The sequence below is a fragment of the Periplaneta americana genome, chromosome 14 (genome assembly GCF_040183065.1).
Source record: "Periplaneta americana isolate PAMFEO1 chromosome 14, P.americana_PAMFEO1_priV1, whole genome shotgun sequence".
Classification (NCBI taxonomy): domain Eukaryota; kingdom Metazoa; phylum Arthropoda; class Insecta; order Blattodea; family Blattidae; genus Periplaneta; species Periplaneta americana.
The window spans coordinates 104,139,363-104,161,823 of NC_091130.1; positions in this window are offsets into that span (position 1 = coordinate 104,139,363).

Below are 22,461 nucleotides of genomic sequence, written 5' to 3' on the forward strand. Positions count from 1 at the left end.
ATCATAATTAAAAGAATAAAAATTAGCACATCGAATTATCTTCAACGAAATAATGTTATAAGTGAAGTCAATGGAATTCCGCACAGCAAAATAGTTCTGTTACCATCATGTCTGAGCATGACTACACATGTGGAACTTTCTTTGACTTGGCGTGAATGATTATACTTGTAGAAGGACATGGAGTGCCGCGGATGAAAGTATGTTAACTTTCGATGGCGTCTGATCAGATTCCATATTTCCTTTCTTACTAAACGATAGAGTTTTTATTTCTTCTCGACGCTTTCATAACATTTTACAATATCTATAAAATAATTCCTAAGATGATCATCATGCGTACAATCCTGGTTAGAAACACGAATTAAAAGAATCCAAAGTGACAAAATACGTTTACGAAACAATATTTATTAATATATATATATATATATATATATATATATATATATATATATATATATATTTTGATGTACCGAAGTACATATGATATTTCCATGCAGATATTCTGCGTCATCATATGATGAAAGAGTAATGGAACGGAGAAAAATTGTCTCCGGCGCCGGGATTTGAACCCGGGTTTTCAGCTCTACGTGCTGATGCTTTATCCACTAAGCCACGCCGGATACAACCCCGACGCCGGTTAGAATCGTCTCAGATTAAGCTCCATCTCTTGGGTTCCCTCTAGTGGCCGCCCTCTGCACTACGTCATAGATGTCTATGAACGCAGGACCGAAGTCCATACATGTGTTGAGGTGCACTCGAATGAGTGACTGGTTGGCCGGGATCCGACGGTATAGGCGCCGTCTTAAATCATGAAGTGATTTATTACGCATATCATATATATTTTTTTCATGTACCGAAGTACATATGATATTTCCATGCAGATATTCTGCATCATCATATGATGAAAGAGTCATATGATCAGATTCTTATGGAGCTTAATCTGAGACGATTCTAACCGGCGTCGGGGTTGTATCCGGCGTGGCTTAGTGGATAAAGCATCAGCACGTAGAGCTGAAAACCCGGGTTCAAATCCCGGCGCCGGAGACAATTTTTCTCCGTTCCACTACTCTTTCATCATATGATGACGCAGAATATCTGCATGGAAATATCATATGTACTTCGGTACATCAAAATATATATGATATGCGTAATAAATCACTTCGTGATTTAAGACGGCGCCTATACCGTCGGATCCCGGCCAACCAGTCACTCATTCGAGTGCACCTCAACACATGTATGGACTTCGGTCCTGCGTTCACAGACATCTATGACGTAGTGCAGAGGGCGGCCACTAGAGGGAACCCAAGAGATGGAGCTTAATCTAAGACGATTCTAACCGGCGTCGGGGTTGCATCCGGCGTGGCTTAGTGGATAAAGCATCAGCACGTAGAGCTGAAAACCCCGGTTCAAATCCCGGCGCCGGAGAGAATTTTTCTCCGTTCCATTACTCTTTCAATATTTATTAAATTAAATCGCAAATACGACAAATAAAGCAATCATAAAAATTAAAAATAACATTTTTAATATCGGATTAGGATTGATATGGGATAACTTGGCTACTAGCAATAGAGCAGCAATCCTCAATTTAATTAAATCAAGATGTAAAAATATTACAAGACAAAATGATTTTTGTAGTATCAATGAAATGCGCTCCCTAATAATTTTAATGACATGGCGGTGTGTTCTGCTTTGGTTCTGCTGTATTGTTTGTAATGAGCACAACGTAAAAAAAATATGTTAATGGCTTATAAGCGAACATGTCAACGGACCACTTATTACTACCGGTTCAAGAAAGAAGTTGTTTAAGCTCTCTTTTCTTTGAACGACATGGCAGTACGGAAATTTCGCAAAATTTTGCTAGAGTAGCACAGACACAACTTATACAGTCGCCATGACAGCCATCGATCCTTCCAGCAGTTTTGTTCCTATTTCGCTGCAGCGTGACTTCATTGTTGTCCACCGTTCCGGTGAGATTCGGAATACGCTGATAGTTACCGTTCCTCGCTTATCTGTCTGTCTGTCTGTCTGTCCCCTTCCCACTCGGACTTATTTCCAAACTAAAATCTGTCACATACCCACTTGCATTGAGATCATCTTTTTAAACAGCGGGATTGTCAATTCTACGCATATCTCCAATCTGAGGGACCAGTTCTCTATTTACATCTGTAGATGAGGGTCATCCAGATGTTCCCCTGAGTATTAGATAGCTCTGATAGAAATTTCCGTACTCACGTGAGTCCTTGAGGGTATTCATGTTCTACAAGATACTGTCACACATGTCACTGGAAAGCGTTTCATGGATATGAGTGCAGGAAAGATTTCAGTGTTTTACAATGACGGACTCCGATGAAAGTTTTGTCTTCAGGAAACTTATGTCGAAACTTAATTGTTTTAACATTTTAATACTAATGGCTGGATTCTGTGAAATTTTCACCTACTTTCGTGAACTCAGAAACGCTAAATCAAGTTCATCACAAACGAATAAAAAAATTGAATGAAAATATTATCCTACTCTGAAGTGATCATCGGTGATAGGGATGATGATTATGGTGATTGTTATAACGGTGATGATGACGGCGATTGTGGTGCTGATGACAGTGGTAGTGGTAATGAAAATGGTGCTGCTGAGGGTTACGAAGACGATGACTAGAGCCCGGATGTTTGCCAAAATGCCTTTTTTACTGGGTGAAAGTAAATAATTATTTGCATAGATATAAATGTGATTTGGAGTAAATCAAAGTGATAGGGCCATTCTTTATTTTGCCTGTTTTGCTTTTTTAAGGTGTTTCTTACTAATAAAAACCTTTTTTGTCATTTTAAAGCAATATTTATTGTTTATTTGCAGTTTTATAATTAATTGTAATGTAATGTGTATGAAATTTAAACCTTTGAAACAATGACTAACTTTACTAAAAATAGCAACTAAAAGTAATTTATTTTGGTGCTTAATCTGCTAACAATCGTGCTTTAATACTATTGGTGTAATATCAATAATAATCGACCATCCACAGTTACAAATATAATAATATTGTCATGTCTTCACGGTACCAACAATCAGCTTTATAATTTTAAATATTAAGCTTGTTCTCATAGAAGTTGTCACGTAGCATTTCCAATTGTTTGTTTTCATATTTCCAAATCTTACGGTTACAATTTTGTGCTACACGTGTTTATTAATGCAGGAGAAAGAAATTTGAGTGAGGAACAGTGAATTATTGTCGGTTGACAAAAGGTATAAGATCGGTTAGCTATATTATCTAAATTCAGTAAACCATTCAAAAGTAAACTTCATGTTTACGTTAGTGAATTTGGTGTACTAAGCGACCAAGGCGGGAACCGTTTTGTTTGGTGGAGCTGCGATTCGCTTCACAACACAGGCCGTGCTGTAAAGTCCGCATCAGATGCAAAATGAACCACATGCTGAACTGCGCTCTTGTTTCATTATTATTATTATTATTATTATTATTATTATTATTATTATTATTATTATTATTATTATTATTATTATTATTATTATTATTATTATTATTAACACGCTTTATATGTTATATGTTCGTATATATAGTTAACTTTATTGTTTAGTTTTATTTTATCATATGCTTACACACATAGGAATCTATTCAGAAAACACATCACAACATCGGTGTTCATAAAGGAGGGAATATGAATCGAAAGTAACGTAAACTAAAGTAGATACTGTATTTTATACAATATTGTATTTGATATACGTTTCTTACCGTAGCATTTTAAAGTGGCTGTACTCCGGACATCATATAGGAGGAAAGCACCGGGTATAAAATCATCACTACCACCAGCATGGGCTACTATAAGTCGTTGACCTGCACTGCTATTTGTATAAACTACTGAAACGTATACGTCTTGCCGATATTTGTGGACAGTGTAATGAGTATGGAACCATGTTTCGTCCAAGTAAATAACAGGCTACTATATCAGAGGGTTCTATTCGATATTTTCTTTTATCATTACATTATTTGAATGCAAACCCCATGACAGTATTAGTTTTCGTAAAAATTTCCTTGCATCCTTTAAAAACCTATCTCTCTCTTACAAAATTTATGCAACTTTCCTAATGTTGGAAGCTCTTTGTAGAGACTATAATATTTATGAACTTCTCATCTTATGATAAATTTGTCCATATCGTCTAATTCAACCTATTTGCAGGAGGTCGTCTAACTTTGTTCGGTGTCAATATTTCTACACCCTTGTCCTCATATTCTTTACCTTCCTTTCTAATCCTACTAAATGTTTCCTTATATAACGTCACAATAGCTGCAGCACGCTCTGTTATCTTCGATAGAGTTAGGAATAAACCAGTTTTCTTTTCTTCATCACAAAACTTTATGCCATTATAAATAGTGCCCCGCGCTTAGCTACGAAACACACGTCTCCCTACACGCGGCATTGCGACCAGAATGAAACGCTGGGCATTGGATGTGACGACACTCCAGCAGTAAACATACGCAGCGAGCACGGAGTTCCTCATTCTGCCACGACGGGTCCCGCCTTGGTCGCGTAGTACATGTGGTTTCAACCGATGGAACAATTTTGTTATGTAATGTTTGTGAAAATACAGTTAATCACGACAAAAAGTATTTTATAAGTCAATATATATCACCTACAAAGTAAATATGTGAGTTATGTTGATATAATTTAAATTCATTGCTTTATTATGCTTTTTTTAAATTTGTATTGCATTTTTCAAAGATTATTGTGCACTTTTTTTTTACATTTTTATTGTCCTTTTCGCCTGCCTTATTTAACGGTTATATATGCCTAAACATTCGGACTCTAATGCTGACAATAATTGTGATGATGGTTTTGGTAGTGCTTGTGGTTATAATTGTAAAAAGTTATTATTATCATACATAAAATGTGAATTTTGAAGCAATGAACCGTTAAACAGTTCACAAACATGGGAAAATTTATATTTCCACAAAAAATACATAGCCTATTTGAAAACCAAAAGAAAAAAAAATTATAACGAGTACAAAAAAAAAAACGAGAAAATGCTTCTGCCTCTAAAATGATGATATTAATAATCATAATGACAGTGTTAATGATGATGCTGACTATGGCTTTTATAATAACAAAAATGACAATGCTACTGATAAAAATAATAAATTGTTATAATGACTAGTAGACCCGTAACTAAGACCTGGATTACTAGGCTTCAACTTATTTTGTTTCTTACTTGGTAACATTTCTATCATAACATATATTTTCGTTTCAGTCATTAATCAACTGAATGGATTCTATAGGTTGAAAACAACCGAGAGGACTTAACAGCCTACAAGATGCTACATAAAATTCATTAGCAATGAATCCTACAGGTCCTAAAAAACAGCTGTAGGGACTTAAGAATTTGTACAAGATAAAGTAAAGCTCTTCAGCAAGGAATCTTCAGCAAGGTCCTGAAATGTTTATAAAATCCTAAAGGTCCGGGCGCCAATCAAAACATGTGAGTACTAATGCCTGTTTCCAACATATAGCTACAGCGTTTTGTGCTTACAAGCAAACATTCTGATGGGGACAAATAAAAAAGTTATTTTTTTTTCCACCATGTAAATAATGTCAAAAGAATTGTTTAAACAAAATTTGGTCACTTGATCGCAATAAGGAGGCCGTCCTCAAAGTAGTTTTCCCTGGGACCGTTTACAAAAAAACACAATTTCATGAAAATATTTATTGAAACAAATACAGCAATTTTTGCGCTATTTGTCAACATATCACCCATTGGAATTCAGACATTTATCATACCATGGATAAAATTTTGTATATTTGTGTCGTAGAAGTCGGTCGCCTGGGATCGGAACCAGCGTTTGACAGCCGTCTACAACTTTCTGTCGATCTCATGATATGACAAATGTCTCAATTCCGGCGGGGAATATGTTTTAAAATAGCTCAACAATTGCTGTGTCTGTTGAAATACATTTTCCCGATGAAATTGTGTTTTCTTTCTGGAACCTGGCGAACTTTTTTTTACGGCCTTCGTAAGTGGCCAAAATTTGTATAAGCACTTCTTTTGACATTATTAACATGGTGAAAGAAAAAAAAAACTTTTTTATCTGCCCCCATCAGAATATTTACTTGTCAGATGTCAAATGTCACTATCCTACTAACATTTAAAGGTGAAAGAAGTAACTGTTTGTGGGTGACACAATAACTGGTCCGGAAATTTTCCGTACGATGTGAATTGGTCGAATATAATGAAGATTTTTTCTACACTACAAAAGTAGTGTGATATGACTCTCTATGTAGGCTGTATTTTCCTCTCAGACAATCGTGATTTTAGCCACCTGTGTAGCTCAGTCAACTGTGTCGATCACCTGCCGATCCGGAGTTGCGCTCGAGCTTGGATTCGATTCTCGCTTGGGCTGATTACCGTAAAGTGAATGTCAGGTAATCTATGGCGAATCCTCGGTCTCATCTCGCCAAATATCATTCGCTATCACCAATTCCATAGACGTTAAGTAACATATTTATTGGTACAGTATCGTTAAACAACCGGATAAAAAAGAAGAAGAAAATAATCGTGCTTTTGAAGTTTTCCCCTGAAAAATCTACCCCACTCAACCGAAATTTAATCTATCACACTTAGATCTAAAGACACGTAAGGAAATCACTAAAACATCGGAGACGATATGCTGATGATGATGATGATGATGATGATGATGATGATGATGATGACGACGACGACGATGATGATGATGATGATGATGATTATAAATTGTGATGGTAGTCAAACAATGGCATGTGTAACATTAAGTTCGAAACCAGTAGGCATTCACATACAAAGGTACATCCCTTTCAGACCCATCCAGATACACGGAAGTAGATCTCCACGTATTAATGACTTAGGAATTGAAATAAGTTGGTGTGGCCGACATAATGTTCCGACCACCTTTTTTACTTTTGAGAAAATCTCGGGATTCAATTTCACGTGAGCCTACAAGTTTTGTCAATGAAAAACTCTTAAAAGACAACGAACACCATGTAGAAACTTGTTAATTAAGGTAAAATACCATCAATGTTTAATATTAACACAGTGCAGTTAAAAAGTTATTTCCTTAAATAACCTAAGAGGTCGTAATTGAAAAAAAGAATGCCACAACTCTGCATTGAACACGGAACCTTCCAGTGCATAACCAGTTGCTCTATTAAATTAGCTACCTGGCCGTCGAGCATGGACAAATGTAGCAAAAATTGTATATGGACTTCATACAAATTAATTAAAAAGTAGGCGAGAATATTGCTTAATATATGATGAGGAACAATAGAGAGAAAGATATTGTATAAAAGTCATATTTATAAGGAAATTAATGAAGACATCAACTAGCAGTTTCTGTCTTTGGACCCTGAGAGACTGTGCTTGTTGCTACGGATTTCTGGGAGTCTTCGAAAACAAAAGACGGTCTTCTCCTAATACGTCTTAATGTAAAATACAGATCTCTTAGATTACGAAGCTCATAAATCGTACAAGTGGCTAGATGCTGAAAAAACTAGCGTCGTCAAGAGCATTGAGGCATTGCAAACCACCGCATTCTCAAGTTTTCAAGCAGAGGAGGATGATTTATAGTTTCTGAGTTCATTTGATGTCCCTGTGTCAACTGCAGAACTTGTATTTCACAAGGAAGAAAACGAGGGAATAAGCCTCAAAGATGTTATGGTGACCCGCTACGATCAAAAACACCCATACATAAATACACACAGGAAGATACATACACACATATAACATACATACTGCAGTTTTTTTATAAAATTAAGTGATGAAACAGAACAGTGTTGTATATAGATATATAAACATATTTTCTTACAGTTTTATTTTTAATAAAAATATCCCTAGTAAGCCTGTAGTATTCTTTACAAGTTAATGTGCACTATATTGGTGAATTTAATTTTTTAACAAATCATTGCAAAGCTAGTACTTCCCCAGTAGGCCTGTACGTAACAAATATTTTACGGGTTATGAAGAGGATAATACACAAGGTAAAACATAAACATTTATTAGTAGGCAACATTGCACTATTTATTGCTATCCCCATAAATATTATATGAATCCACGACTACAGAGTCCAAACAGTTAAAGTATTATACAACACGACAACTTTACAAACAAAATACGACTATATTGAAACTAATTGCATCATCCTAAAATAGATATGACTACCTGAAATATAGAAGAAAGCATTCTATATACTGTATATAAAGAAAGGTTATGCATTATACTTCCTCCATTGTTGGTAAAGGAACTAAGAATGAAGTATAATATTACATTTGAACAACCCAGTCTTCTGTTGTTAATATTTTATCGGTTCACTAGAAAGGGATCCGATGCTTTCATTAGCTCTTTGTCACCATTCTTCAGGTCTATGTCTTCATTTTTACTTATTATTGTGCTTATGTTTTACTTTACCTCGTATTCTCTTACCCATATATACGCATGATTTCGCTTTCATTTTATCTATGAATTCTTATTCCGCATATTTACAATTTTGAAACTTTCTTCCTTTTCTATATACAAATTGCAATTATGGTACATTATGTCCCTTTCTGCTCTCATTCACCGCTCAGTTTCGGAGAAGATTGATCCAGCAACTTAACATTTATGAATAGGGACCGGATTTTTATGTAATATCAAGGTGTGAAATATGTACATATTTATATAAGAAAAATAAGCTGAATATGTACCAAAATATGTAAAATCATAAAAATATTTACTATCAATATCTGCAGGTATGGAACACGTAAGACTCTCTAGTTGTGATTTCATAGAGCACCCGACTTTTTTACCACACACTTGACACATTACTATTTTTCCATCTGTAGTGAAAGCTTCGTCCATCGCAATCCATGATTTTATTTTTATCGTTAGGGTTGAAGATACAGGGGCCATTTTAGTTAGTTAAAAACAGTAAATAAACTCACTTGCACTTTTTACTGTAAGTAGGCCTACTAAAACTAGAGAACTGAGTGAAATGAATGACACAACAGTACTGCAAGCACTGTTTCGCTTTACTAGATTAGGAGAAAATAAGAGGAGATGTGGGACACATGCATTTTAGCTGCTCCCTGTAACAAACAAAGTACCTACTAAAACCTCAAACTATAGACATTTACAAACTGTTGTTTGAAAAGTGACATCCCTGTCTCATTCAAAAGGGTAGGATTATTTCTGCCGAGAAGTATACTTTTTAATTGATAGGAAAGTCCCATTTCCGTATAGGTCTACTGAATTTAAAATAAACCTGAAAGTCTCATGTCAGACTTGACACGGATTTTCCCTGGTAGGATTAGGAAGAGGGTGGGTAAGGTTGCAAATTGCATGGGAACGGCTTATTAAGACGTGTGCAGAAAAATTATAGTTCGAGACAAATTATGTCGTCCTCGTCCCACTCCACTGCATGAAGGCAACGCTACTTTCTGAATGATTTTTACAATACAAGGTAGTTGTATGAGAAAGGTTGCCTTTTGTTCACTCATATTTACAGTGGGCTGTATGGGGTGAGTGCCTCTATTACTTTTTGAAACTAAGAATGTTATGTTTCGTCCCGAAATATATCCTTTCTTGGGTAGGTAAAAAGGCTTTTCAAATCTGTGTATTTGAAATTGTAAACTTCCCCAGTAGAAGTTTTTTTTTATCCTTTCAGAGAAGTAAAAATTAATAAAACCCCTAAATATGTAGATTTATGTAAAACCAAGCCATAATATGTAATGTGGGATAAATATGTAAAAATATGTATCAAATTTTAATATATCAAGGTAATTACAGGATTCGCAAAGATTTGTTATTTATATATGGATAGGTTGAAAGGAATATAATATGTAATTACATAAAAATCCGGTCCCTAGTTATGAACTTCTTAAATTGTATACCAATTATTTTTTTCAGTTCAACCACTTTTCTCACTGTACTAAATTTACTCTCATTTTCATTAGTTTACTTCGCTATGTTACATTTTTCCACAATGATTGGGCGAAAATGCCATACAGACTTTATATCTCATTGCAGTCATGTCGAGAACCTTAAGGATGGACATGACACTATCAAGTCTTGTGTAAAATGTGCATCTTGCCTTTCACAGTTTTTATAACCTTCGTATCGAGTAGATATCCTATCTGAAGTTAAGCACCAGGCTGTGAACGTTAAGTACAAACTACAAAAATCTACGAAATCATAAATAAAATATGCCTGCTGCACTTCAGAGTAGGCTACTCGAAGAAAACATTCGTATGAAGGAGGATCTAGTCATTAATTCGAAATTTTCGGCAGAACGAACACGGAAGTTGATAAAGTATGTTATTTTCACATGAAAAACTTGATAAAAGGTAACTTCTTTCAAGCTGGAGAGTTAGGGCTACCAAGAGATGACTCAGGAAAATATACTCAAACACCAACAGGCTTGCGTACTCCACCTACACACTCACCCACCCACACACCCACACATGTAACTTGTAAACACAAAAGTATACGACGTATACAGGTTGTCTCAGGAGGCATGTAAAATACCCAAGGATAAGGTAGTTTGGGTTAACCTACATCGATTTAACCCGATATATCTATGTCCGAAATGTAACGGTTGGAAAGTTATTGATGGGCGAACTTTTAATTGGAGAGAGGCATTATCGACGTATTACTATACTTGGAACATTGTGATATGTTACATTTTTGAAAATGATGCATCTTGTTTTGTTCTAATAATTTCATTTCATAACTAGCCACACACGTGCGCTTCGTTGCACCCGTTAGAAAAAATATTGACTTAAATCTAAATACAGATTTTTAATTACTTAGCGAATAATAGCTTTATGTATGTTGCAAGTCCTTTGCTCCTGAATCATTTTTAAAGTTGTATTTAAAACCATGAATTTAACTGTTATTATAACGCAATATTTTCTGGAGCTGTTCAGTCAATTTTATTCTACTTTTAAGATTGATACTACATTAGACCTAATAGACAATTGGTCAGCGTCTGAAATGAAATATACTTTTAAGAACTGAAGGCTCTTATTCCCAACTGGAAGAAGACTTCCAATTAAATGATAAGCCTATGCTTGAACTTTAAATGATTGCGTAGAATTGACTATGTATTCCTTTTGCACTAAATGATGCCACTAGAAATAAAGTGTTGTACTGTCTTATATTATTTAAAAAGTGTGCTGACAACGGATGTACTTCGATAAGTAAGTTTTTAATTGGTTGTGGGGGCTCTTGAATCTCAGGAAGAACAACTTTTACAACAGCGCATCATAATTCATTTGGCTCATTACCTCATTTTTTGCATTGCATTTATTGCATAGTGTATTCACTTTATCTATTTTAACAGAATTAAAATGAGTATAGTTAATATTTGCATTATAAAATGATGGAATGCTCAGCTAACGTCTGAAAAAGAATGAGACGATTCTTGGTCGTCGGAAGTTAAAGTTCTACAGCGCGGTTCACTCGATATCGACTTAACGATACATACCACGACAAATAGTACAAGAATTGTTACAAGGACTACAACAAGGACAAGGACCAGAATAAGGATCACGAAGAAGACTGCCATTTAAGGCCAGGATTTCACAACATAACTCGAGTCACAAAATATTATTGCTTCACTGTACCGAATGGCAAATGCCTGCTAAGGGATCTACATTCTGGACTGCTCCTGTCACTGTCTTGTCTCGGTAGCTCATATAGTAGCGTGTCGGTTCCACTGTATAACCGAAACGTCTCGTGTTCGATCCTGGGTAAAACTATTTTTATTGAGGTGTAATTAATTTGTTCAGAGTTCCTCGACTATCTAATTTGTCGAAAAATATGGAATAATTTATGCCCAATTTCTGTGTCTTACAAGTGGGCTGAAAGTCGTCAAAAAAATTAATCTTACTTGGAAGTTAAAAGTATTCTTCCTCAAACATAAATTATTTATTGGGTTATTTTACGACGCTGTATCAACAACTAGGTTATTTAGCGTCTGAATGATATGAAGGTGATAATGCCGGTGAAATGAGTCCGGGGTCCAACACCTAAAGTTACCCAGCATTTGCTCGTGTTGGGTTGAGGGAAAACCCCGGAAAAAACCTCAACCTGGTAACTTGCCCCGACCAGGAAACGAACCCGGGCCACCTGGTTTCACAGCCAGACGCGCTGACCGTTACTCTACAGGTGTGGACTCAAACATAAATCATAAGAAACAAAAAAGAGACCTGGTAACTTAAAATCTTGTCCACATGCCATCAGCTTCTATTACAGCTCTAAGTCGATCCGGCATGGATGTCACGAGATTGTGGAATAAGTTCTGATCCCCAGCGAGATCTTCCCAGGTGTCAACAACTTGATCCCACAACTCGTCTCGATTTCGAGGGCGTCGGTGGGCATAGATGGCTATCCTTCTCTTTTTCAATTCAGCCCATAAATTTTCGATGACATTCAAATCAGGTGACTTCGGAAGCCAATTAATGATTTCGATCTCGGGTCTACTTTGAAACCATCTTTGAAAGCTTGCAGCATAGTGCACGGGATGGTTATCCTGCTGGAACAGCAATGTTCCTTCGGGAAAACGTTCTCGGGCGGGAGGAAGGATTATATTTTCCAGAATGTGCTCGTAAGTTCCGGCATTAAACCGGCCATCGATGCGTTCTATAACGCCAGGTCCATCGTAAGACATTCACCCCCAACATGATATGCTAAAGCGCCCCGATCTTTCACGTCGGTGCACATAGCGCTGGTCATGTCGGAGACCATTCTCACGATAGACACGGACAGGACCTTCGTAATCACTCGAGATGGTTGTTTCGTCGGAGAAAATTACATTTCTCCAATCGAAATCAACTCGATTGGTAGCGAAGGCAAGACGGTCGACAGCTTGTGCTTCCCCCAATATTTCCATTTGCGCAGCCCTCCGGTTCCTAATACCGCGGTTCCTCAACCTCCTGATCACAGTCTGTGAAGAGCCGGGAAAGTTAGATGCTGCTCTTATTTCGTTAGCAGTCCGAAAGGGGTCCTGTCGAACTGTCTCAAATAAGAGAGCATCCTCTTCCAATGAAGAAATCCGCGGACGCCCAGGAATAGGGCGATTTTCGACCTCCCCTAAATTTTGATAACGATGAACCCACCTCGCGGCTATACTTCCAGGAACACCGACCAAATGGCCAGCAGATCTAGCCCCATATCCAGCCTCAACTAGAGCTATAACTCGCTGTCTCATGTCACGTCGGTTCGCCATTACGATGAGAAATGAGGGATGACGATAATACTTTAGTATATAGAATTATTGAAATAACAGGCATTTTGCATAGTAACAGTTAATAAATCAACCCTAAATTAAATTTCTAAATAAAAGGATATAGCAGTAAGTCCAATTATTGCGAAAATAATCAAATTAAATCTAATTACATTAAATAAACAAACCCCAAGTTATGACACTACATTGCTACAGCTAAATTGTAGGTTATTAACATAAGCATTGAATAGGTCCGTGATTGTGCGTTGGACGACAAAATCATCATCGAAAGTTCGTATCTTGCGGAGTAATGTAACTTCTTGCTTTTTATAATGTAAATCAGACTTCTAACTACAATCATTCATATTTCTTATTTGATTTATTAGTATTTATAGCCAAAATTGAATTTGTAAAGAAAAAACTTTAGAAATCTCATATGGAATTTGTGATCTGTAGAGACATAAACATAGATTATCTCTCGGAACTTTTCCGTAAAAGTAAATTAAATTCACTCCTTGAATCTGGAAACCATAGTCGCAGAGTCATTATCCCACAGCATACAAACTGAAGTAGCACAGCCATTGATAAATGTTTTGTACACAGAATTAGACTGAATTCCTATTCGACAGAACCTATAATCAATGGTTTGTCTGAACATGATAAACAAATCCTAAGTGTTTCCAATGTCACTGAACAATTTCAAAATATTAATTTAAAAACTAAGAAAGGATAGTAAATGCTGTATCTAGTGATTATTTACATTTATATCTACAAAATGAATCTTGGAAAAACATATATAATACTGCTACTACTGATATTAAGAGTAAATTTATTGAATTTTTCACTTAATTTCATAATCACTTCAGTGGATGTTCTCTACTCAATGTTGTGAAATAATTCAAAAGTAAACACATGTAGATAACCCAGGGACTTCAAAATCTCATATATTAAAAAAGAAGAATCTATATGTAATGAGTTGCAATGTAATGATCCTCATGTTCTTAAATACTGCAAGAAGTACAGTGTAATTTATCAAAAATTATGAAAGAGGGAAATAGAATATATTTGAATAGAAAAGTACAAAATTCAGATAATGCAATTAAACATATTCGGAATATTATTAAATTTAAACTTGTAGATATCTTAAGAAAGAAAATATTTTTTCATTAAAACCAATGATTATAAAGTAGAGGATCCCAAATCTGTTGCAAATTCTTCTAACGTATTATAGTATATAGTACAGAAATACTATTGACAACTTAAACATTCAAGATTTTGCAAAAGATACTGCAATTGGTTACTTAACAGATGCATTTAATAATTAGTATTGATATATGTAATTAGTCAATAACTGCAACAGTGCTTTTTCATTCAATCATAACATGAATAAAATTGAATGCACATTAAATTAAATAGTATTGCAAACACGTAGATAAAATAGTTAAAATTAACTGAAGGGGTGAGAATGAAATAAGCCAAAGCCATACTTTTAACAAAAATTGTTTTGTGCGAGTGCATTTCTTACACATATGGGAAAGCTATTAATAAAATATTGTAATAATTACTCAACAAATGACATAGCCTAATGACTCTTAACCTTTGTACAAGTTTGTCTATTATTATATATATATATATTTTTTAAATTTCATTTTAATTGTTAGTTTTTAATATATATGCATTTACATTGTATATGCGTGTACAAATGCATTCATTAGATTAACGTTTATAATATTATAACTTGTAATTTTGTATTGTTTGCGATCATTAACACTTAATCTCAGGACTTTGTAAAACTCTATTTCAACGTTACTTAGCTATTTCAACGTTATTTAGACAAAAAAAAATCGTTGTGTAGACTAAGAATCGAACTCGCATTCTTCTACACAACACGCAGAAGTCTTACCGTCTGAGCTATTGAAACGACATGAAAGTTTTCCTTTCTGTGCGGAGTGTCGATCTAGTCATGAAGGTCCATTGTCGATTTAACTACATGATTTATGTATGTATTTATCTTTTACTTACGTAATATTATCACATTTTTTGCAGTTTTTGAAGTGAATTTCAGAACGATGCTAGTAACAAACCAAATAGCCTGAATTTAAGTAACTCAATACTCGTTATCTTGTGTATCAGTGCTCTGGTCTCCGATCATGTGCAGTGTCTTAGATCTGAGACTTAGGAATATTCAATCACCTCATCCTTTTCCAGGGAAACTGTATATTACTGCATACGAAATCAATACACTTTTCTTGTTCATTAATTCTGTGAGATGAAAATGAATGTGGTATATAAATATGATTTTAAGACACATAGGAAACGAATACGGGTAAATTATGAGCGCAGGAACACTATTTCGTGGCAATTTGTAAAATAACTCAGCTCCAGTGAGTTCAACGGTAAAATACTAATTTTTACTCCATACGTACTGTATCCTTGGTTCCGGGAAAATATTCACATTTACGACAAAACTCTTCAAAATACTATTATGTTCTGTGGAGAAGAATAAACTGAAATGTATAAAATCCGAGTATTTTATGTGGAGCAAATAAAGTTTAAATAAATCCAGTAATATAATATTGCGACATACATCAAATTTTCTGTGCGCAAGAATCTATTTTAACCTAAAATGTCCTCGATTCACTCAGGAGTTACCGTAATAGCATATAGAATTATGTCCATCTGGAGAAACTACACTTTCCAATGGTGAAATAATAATCCCATCATACAATTATATCCGTATAAAATAGTGGTAAATGAATAGCTTCCGTTTATTGCTGTGCAAGGCCCCTTATGGACGAAGTCATTTGTTTTCATTTCATTATAGCCTTTTAGTCTGAGGTGGCGCTGATAAAACGTATTGTTATTTTGAAACTGGTGTATCTAGTTAAAAACCAGTCCTATCAAAATTTTGCATGGAATAAAACTTATTGGAAACAGTTTTTAAAGACAAATTGTTATATAATATATTTCACAAAAATCAATAATAAGCGAGGTATTTCAATTTATTTAAGTCAGGCCCCCTTATAACCCCCTTTTAAATAAAGCATTTTGAATGTCATATAGCGTAAAATCTAAGTTAGAACGAACTTAATTTATATTCGAATTTTCATATAATAGGTTCAGCCATTATCGCGTGAAAAGGTAACAAACATCAAGACAGACACACATATAAACAAAAATTTCAAAAACGCGATTAAGCATATACACAGTAAGAAAATAAAGTAATTACACAAGACAAATTACTAAGGATGCACTTCTTACGGAATCCATGAGTTTTTCTGTAAATAAAATTCATGTCAGGTATTGGTACGGTTCTATTTCCGATCTCAATGAAACACTCGATAGCTTGCCAGTTTCAGATAACATCCGGTAAACATGGGAAAACACGCAGGAAGATTAAATCCTTCGATTGGGAAAATGTCATTTGTATTCTAAAATAGCAGCCAATGTATTGTCATCACAAAATCCATAAATAAAAAGCATGTCTGCATATTCACTATGCGAATACACGAATTAAATGTCAAGTGAACATGTATTCAGTTGTGTGTTTTGCGCAGGCGATGCGGTGCTCAAATGTTTCCTTGTGCAAAATATCTGGCATAACATATCAATATAGTACACGGAACCGCAATATGTTGCAGTATTTCTATCCAACTGTTAGACTTGGACATAGGTATATCACTCATCACAATAAATCGATGTAGATTAACCCAAACTACATTACCTGAAGTGATAAGATACATTAAAGATGATGATGGCAGACTAATAGTGTTAATGTAACTGTAATATATCATCTTTAATATATCTTATCAAATCTATGAACACTATATAATTGATCTAACATGTGTGTTTTATCTTTAAATATTACTTGAAGTATTTTACATTTCTCCTTAGACAACCTGTATATCAACGGAAAATCGTAAGAAACATAACACAAGATTAAACTATTTTATCCACAAAATCTACAATTACATTTTTGGGTAAATTTTGCCATGTGACATTTATAAAGCTACTGGATTTATTGTGAGTAGTAGATACTTAATTTGAAGAGAGTTTTATTTACTTTTATAATTAATTTATCAATCAACGAATCTATCTCTCTAGTTATTCAGCCCACTACAGTCCATCCACCCACTCTATCACGCTGTAATCCTTCCTTCCATCCATGCATTCATCCATCCATCTATCTATGTTTGACCTTTGAATCACCTGTCTACATATCGACTACCTATCCGCCTACCTATTTGAGGATTACTCCTGCCTCTACTAAACAAAACAGATCACAGTTCCCATAACGTAGGCACAGCAGAACTTTGAAGCAAGATATTCTTTCCTTTGTTCTAAGCCCGCATTGTTTTATTACCATTTTACAGTAAGGAAGAATAGTACACGACTAGCAGCTGAGGAGGAATAAGGAACATACTGGCGTCCGGTGTCTGGCTGCATGCCTGAAGAATACAAAGCAGGATTTCCATCAAGAACAACGCATCGCTGAGTGTAACGAGATTGACTACAACAAGTCTGGCATACTTATTGGCAGACGCTGAGATTACGGGCCCGCGGGAAGAAGCGCCTAACCAGATTTGGATAAAAATTCTGAAATACGTAATATTAAGCAGTTTATATTCCATGCTGAGCGCAGCCACCTTAATTTGAATTTAAAGAACATTGAAAGGGGTGAAAGAAAATCGAAGACTGAAGGGACTGAAGACTATTCTGAATCTCAAAAAGGTCGGTAAACACTTTGCGTCTTAAAATATAATGATATGATATTTATTATATTATAATTCACAGACAAAGTGCATACAAGTAATCATTTAAACCCTTACATTACTCACTTTATAATTTTACACAAAGATATACTATTATTTAAATACAATTTCTACAATTAAAATTTTCAATACACAAAAAAGTTTTGTTTTATCTTGCACTTGCGTTTAGTTTTGTGCAAGACTCAACTAGCTTACCTTTCTAAGTAGTACTTCACGTTTCAATCTGCAATGTGCAGCTAGCATATCTAAATCGTATCTTATTCTAGTATTTTCCATACCTCTTTCGCTACAGAAATACTTATATAATTCGTATAAGCTCTCTCTCGTTGGTAAGCCTTCATTTCTTAACTTTATTTCATAGTATTCTTTCGGCGTACCATCAAAACTATTAAATTTAGAAATAAAAAATATAGCTAAGTAGTTTCTAAGTCAAATATGTTATTATCTGTAAGTCTAGAAATTGCATACTTGACAAAATTGAATTTAATTGTCAACTCAGTAACTTTACTTTCCTGTAATAAGTCCTCCCTTTTATTTTTTATTTTAGCAAACTTCGCTGGTATTTTATTTTCAATGTATTTGTTCATTATTAAGAGAGGCTGGCTTTCCTGACATTTCTCCATACAACAACACTTGTACTTTCTTCTATGCATAATTTTACATCTATAACACAAGAAAATAAGCGTTAAATATATGTGTTTGATAATCATTATTCTTATTTTGTTTATTTATTTATTTACTTATCTATTTATTTACTTATTTATTTATTTATTTACTTATTTACTTATATATATTTATTTATTCATTCAATTCTAGCTATTTCGTTTATTTTTTCCATTCTAATTTTTTAGTCAAAAAAAAGATATAAACCTAATAGCTTTGTCTTAAAATATAATATACACACAAATTAATTTTAGGTCTGAAAACAGACGACAAACTAATTTATGATTTTTCACACAAAGGACTGCTTTATCTACACATCTTATGATAATATTTACCGAAAATGTAACTAAGATCGACCACGATACGTTCAAGAGTTCTTGGGATATATTCCAGGGAATGAAAACAATTGTCAAATAGACAGAGTAAAGGAAATCTTGCAGAATAAGCATGTTATCTTTAACACGCAGAATGGATTGAAGTGACTATTACAATATTACTACGTCATACTACTTTTGACCAATAAAACAGTACGAATGGATGTCTTTCAACCAATCATAGTCGCTTATCGCACATTTCTATCGCTCCCCTAGCATTTGTTTAATTTTATCGCTTCCCTAGCATTTGTTTATTTTTTCCACTACCCTAGCATTTGTTTCTTTATTTGCCAACAATTCAACCTGCACTGGTCTGGACGTCAAAAAACAGAAAATTACAAATCACTCCAGTCGATGCACAGCACTTTCAAATGTGACTCACATTGACATTCAAGAACAAGAATTAATAAAGATAACTGGTCATAGCAATGCATCTTCCTTGAAACCCTATTTACAAATAAAGTAAGAGCACCATTCGGAAATCCTGAATATGTTGACGAATACACCATGTACAGTTACCCTGAAAAAGAATGAGACGATTCTTGATCGTCGGAAGTTAAAGTTCTACAGCGCGGTTCACTCGATATCGACGTAATGATACATAACATGACAAATAGAACAAGAATTGTTATAAGAACCACAACAAGGACAAGGACCAGAATAAGGATCACGAAGAAGACTGCCATTTTATGCCAGGATTTCACAACATAGCTCGAGTCACAAAATATCAGTGCTTCACTGTACCGAATGGCAAATGCCTGCTAAGGGATCTACATTCTGGACTGCTGCTGTCACTGTCTTGTCTCGTTAGCTCATATAGTAGCGTGTCGGTTCCGCTATATAAGCGAAACGTCACGTGTTCGATCCCGGGTAAAACTTTTTTTTATTGACGTGTAATTAATTTGTTCAGAGTTCCTCGACTGTCTAATTTGTCGAAAAATATGGAATAATTTATGCCCAATTTCTGGGTCTTACCAGTGGGCTGAACCTCGTGAAAAAAATAAATCTTACTTGGAAGTTAAAAGTATTCTTCCTGAAACAAAAATCATAAGAAACAAAAAGAGACATGTTAATTTAAAATCTTGTCCACGTGCCATCAGCTTCTATTACAGCTCTAAGTCGATCCGGCATGGATGTCACGAGATTGTGGAATAAGTTCTGATCCCCGGCGAGATCTTCCCAGGTGTCAACAACTTGATCCCACAATTCGTCTCGATTTCGAGGGCGTCGGTGGGCATACGTGGCTATCCTTCTCTTTTGCAATTCCGCCCATAAATTTTCGATGACATTCAAATCAGGTGACTTCGGAGGCCAATTAATGATTTCGATCTCGGGTCTCCTTTAAAACCATCTTTGAATGCTTGCAGCATAGTGCACGGGATGGTTACCCTGCTGGAACAGCAATGTTCCTTCGGGAAAACGTTCTCGGGCGGAGGCAAGGAATAATTTTCCAGAATGTGCTCGTAAGTTCCCGCATTAAACCGGCCATCGAAGCGTTCTATAACGCCAGGTCCATCGTAAGACATCCACCCGTAACACGATATGCTAAAGCGCCCCGATCTTTCACGTCGGTGCACATAGCGCTGGTCATGTCGGAGACCATCCTCACGATAGACACGGACAGGACCTTCGTAATCACTCGAGATGGTTGTTTCGTCGGAGAAAATTACATTTCTCCAATCTAAATCCACTCGATTGGTAGCGAAGGCAAGATGGTCGACAGCTTGTGCTTCCCCCAATATTTCCATTTGCGCAGCACTCCGGCTCCTAATACTGCGGTTCCTCAACCTGCTGATCACAGTCTGTGAAGAGCCGGGAAAGTTAGATGCTGCTCTTATTTCGTTAGCAGTCAGAAAGAGGTCCTGTCGAACTGTCTCGAATAAGAGAGCATCCTCTTCCAATGAAGAAATCCGCGAACGCCCAGGAATAGGGCGATTTTCGACCTCCCCTAAATTTTGATAACGATGAACCCACCTCGCGGCTATACTTCCAGGAACACCGACCAAACGGCCAGCAGATCTAGCCCCATATCCAGTCTCAACTAGAGCTATAACTCGCTGTCTCATATCACGTCGGTTCGCCATTACGATGAGAACTGAGGGATGACGATAATACTTTAGTGTAGACAATGACTATTTAACGTGATATAGAATTATTGAAATAACAGGCATCTTGCATAGTAAGAGTTAATAAAACAACCCTAAATTAAATATCTAAATAAAAGGATATAACAGGAAGTCCAATTGTTGCGAAAATAATCAAATTAAATCTAATTACATTAAGTAAACAAACCCCAAGTTATGACACCACATTCCTACAGCTAAATTGTAGGTAATTAATAAGGAGCGAATTCCTATGTAATTAAATATTCTTTTTGCGTGTGATAAAACACAATTAACAAAGTTAAAATTTCCGAACATGAAGTTTCAAGTTTAAAATCCGAATTTTATTTCACATAAAAACACATATTTTTACAAAAAAATTATGTAAATACATATTTTCAGGAAATCTATTATAAACACATAAATCTTGGAGTTTTTTTACTTAAATAATTTTTACAATAATTTTTAAATATTTTAAAACTAAATCAATTATATCACTCAGAAGTACTTTATTTTTTTTTTTAAGAATTCTTGGTTGCTTCGTGTTTCTAAGCGCTGTGTGGTGTATCTGTGATCTATTTTCGTAATAGTATCGCCTCAAGTTCTGAGAACTGCTAGGCAGCATATCAGTGTTGTTATTAGAGAGGAGAGATCTTGTAACACAAAATCAGGAATGTTTTTGTTGCTGAAGATGATTTCATTCCATGCTTTGTTTGTGAAACACAACAGATAAGAGCTCGGGTATGAACATTATTTAATTTAAACAAATCTCTTGCCTCTCGCTCATGTCTATCAAGTAAGGCAATTTATCTTGTTGTGATTCCCTGTTATCGGGCTTCGTCAATCGATATCCTTCAAGATACACTGAAAGATGGTTATTAAAAAAACTATTTGGCTTTCCTATTAGCAAATTTAAGCTTTTTGTGTGGCACCATAAAAAAACTCGAAACATCCAAAAACCTGTTGTCTGAAACAGGGAGGTGCGTGCCGTGGAAATTAAACTAGACTCGCTAACAGGTCAAGGAGCACAAGTACTAAGGGACAAATTCCAGAATGTGTTTGGGAAAAACAATGGATATAAAAAATGTGTGAAGTTGCTCAAGTATTTGAGGGTGTGCCTGTAGGTGAAATTGACGGTGTATGTGTTTGTGACATTCCTCTCTTTAAATATGCACGCCTGACGTCCTGTGGTGTGGAAAGATCGTTTTCACAGTATAAGTCGTTCAGAGATAATCGGCATGCATTTGTGATGGAGAATTTAGAGATGACCTTAGTTGTTCACTGCAATTCTCGGCGAACTACTAGCACTCAAGTGTGGTTGGTG